At 40.8% G+C, this 2528-nt stretch overlaps 1 long non-coding RNA gene across 1 annotated transcript; it reads right to left on the bottom strand.

Moving 5' to 3' along the window:
* Positions 1–977: 977 nt before the first annotated feature.
* On the bottom strand, positions 978–1778 carry LOC127842954 (uncharacterized). Its single transcript, XR_008032005.1, has 2 exons — positions 1680–1778; positions 978–1072 (listed from the first exon to the last, which is right to left on the bottom strand). It is a non-coding gene; the product is annotated as an uncharacterized LOC127842954 (long non-coding RNA).
* Between the last annotated feature and the right edge of the window lie 750 nt (positions 1779–2528).

The following is a 2528-nucleotide window of genomic DNA, read 5'->3' as shown; positions in this document are numbered from 1 at the left end:
ATTCAGAATTACAAAGGCCTGTGTGCTCTATTTATGTTGTAAACATTGAATCTACAATAACGGTTTATTACGGGAAAAAAGAGAAAAGTCTCTCCCGTGCTGCCTTTCTCACTTGGAATGTCCATTAACCCATGCTGCCAATTTTTAAGAAACCATGACGTTGGTACACAATCCCCGGCCGGGCAAAAAATTCTTTATATACGCCGCTCGTGGGCTATAAACATGTAGTAAACGTTTTCCCGAAAATGTCGTCAAATGTAACAATCTATAAGAGCTAATTAAAATGTATATAATGTTGAAGAGCGCTTGATTGCTTATATCAATCTGCATGCTTTATGTTTATGATTTTGAGCATGTCTGATCAGTTTTAATGAAAAAAAAATCACAGAGTAATTAGCACATCGGTCTTTTACCTCGGTAGACACCACTCTCCCATATATAGGCCGTGCTCTGTGAAAAAGAGTTTGATGCACTTGCGTAAAGTGTCGTCCCAGATTAGCCTGTGCAGTACGCACATGCTAATCAGGGACGACACTTTCCGCCTTAACAGGCTTTTCACTAAAAAAGACTTTCTGTAAATAAAAAATACCACAAAAGCGGAAAGCGTCATCCCTTATTAGCCTGTGCGGACTGTACAGGCTAATCTGGGACGACACTCTATGCAGATGCATTAAACTCATTTTTCACAGAGAACGGCCCATATGTATATCAGATTATAAACAATATCGTTAATATTTATTTATATAAATCTATCGGTGTCTAATACTTATTTAGTCTTCCAACAGGGACAAAAGCGGAATTGTTACGAAGAATGGAAATTCGGAAATTAAATGGCATGTCTCGGTAAACACGCTTACCATCCATATAATGCGGCTTCAAAAATCGGATATGAGGTCTGTTGGAGCGGCCCCACAGAGGGCGCTGCAAGTTGTTGCACGAGCCGTCGATTGTTCTATATTTGGCGTTGACGTCACATATTGCGTCACGACGGATACAGAATGGTGAGATGAGCTCGTGCCAGATCATTTGGACGCCGGGGCAGGAGTTCAGTTCGTCGACACCGATCATCAATCTTTTCAAAAAGAAACTTTATTCAAATCGTTCCTTATGGATATCTTGTAGATATACAACAAACAACACAAACAAGAACAGCAACAAATATTGAAATCGGTCAAATAATAGCGATTAGGTATTAGTATTTATTAATCGTATATTTTCTACATACGCATTTGCAAGCGATGACTCTGGTGCGAATCGAGCAAGTACACTACGTGCATACTAAGAGTAAATTCCATATTCTATTCGCTACAAACGCGTTTGAACATAAACCTAATACGATATATTTCTTTCAACGTGTCTTGAGTAAAATAAGCGCATTTTTTTCAGTGTAGAACGGAATAGATTTAGCATGCATTCAATAATTTTCGATGACAAGTGACTGTACATATTTTCTCTAAGCCATACATCTAAATTTCTAACAAAATTTTATGTTAGACATTATCTTAATTTCTAACAAAACAAGTGTGTATGAAGAGCAACTTCTCTAAAGAGATAGATATAAATGCTTTTTGTGCACTCATTATATCATATATAAATGTTAAACATTTTTTTTACGAAAACGTGTAATAATCAGTTAAGTACTTAAAGAAACCAATATGAGACAGTGCAGTGTAACCTACTGGCTGGTGATCTGTTCGGTTGCGTACTGTACGATGTAACCGGAGTCCACCTGGATGGCCGCGGGTTGGTTGAGGTGAGAGAAGGCCGCATAGTGTTGGGGTAGGTCTTCGTCTGACTCGGCATGTTCAATGGCTCGTCGATCCCTAAAATGAGGGATATGACCAGGGGCGGATCCAGGATTTCTGGTTAGGGGGGGGGGGCGGGATATTGAAAGATTTGCTGGGGGGTCAAGGGGCCGCTAGGGCCCCTGGCGGGTGCAGGGCAAAGCTCTGCTAGGGGGTCCAAGGGGCGATGCCCACCGTGAGCTTAACGATTTTAGTGATTTCGAAGGCTTTGACAACCACTTCTCGAGCATGTCACGCCTTATACTTTCATCAAAGTACCTTCTTATAATGACAAAAAAAGTGCATAGTTTGTCGTTTAGGGGGTCCAGGGGTGCGAAGCCCCCGGAAGCTTCATGATTTAATGATTTTGGAGGCTTTGGCACCCTTCTCGAGCATGTCACGCCTTATATACTTTCATCAAAGTACCTTCTTATAATGCCAAAAAGTGCATAGTTTATAGTTTTTGGGGGTCCAGCGGGGCGAAGCCCCCCAGAAGCTCCACGATTTTAGTGATTTTTAAGGCTTTGACAACCACTTCTCGAGCATGTCACGCTTATATACTTTCATCAAAGTACCTTCTAATAATGCCAAAAAAGTGCATATTTTATCAATGAGGGGGATCCAGGGGGGCGAAGCCCCCTGAAGCTTCACGATTTTAATGATTTTGAAGGCTTTGACAACCACTTCTCGAGCATGTCACGTCTTATATACTTTCATCAAAGTACCTTCTTATAATGCCAAAAA

Source organism: Dreissena polymorpha, chromosome 8 (genome assembly GCF_020536995.1).
Source record: "Dreissena polymorpha isolate Duluth1 chromosome 8, UMN_Dpol_1.0, whole genome shotgun sequence".
In the NCBI taxonomy this organism is placed as follows: Eukaryota; Metazoa; Mollusca; class Bivalvia; order Myida; family Dreissenidae; genus Dreissena; species Dreissena polymorpha.
The sequence above is the reverse complement of the archived record's forward strand: the minus strand, read 5'-3'. Positions and strand labels throughout refer to the sequence as shown.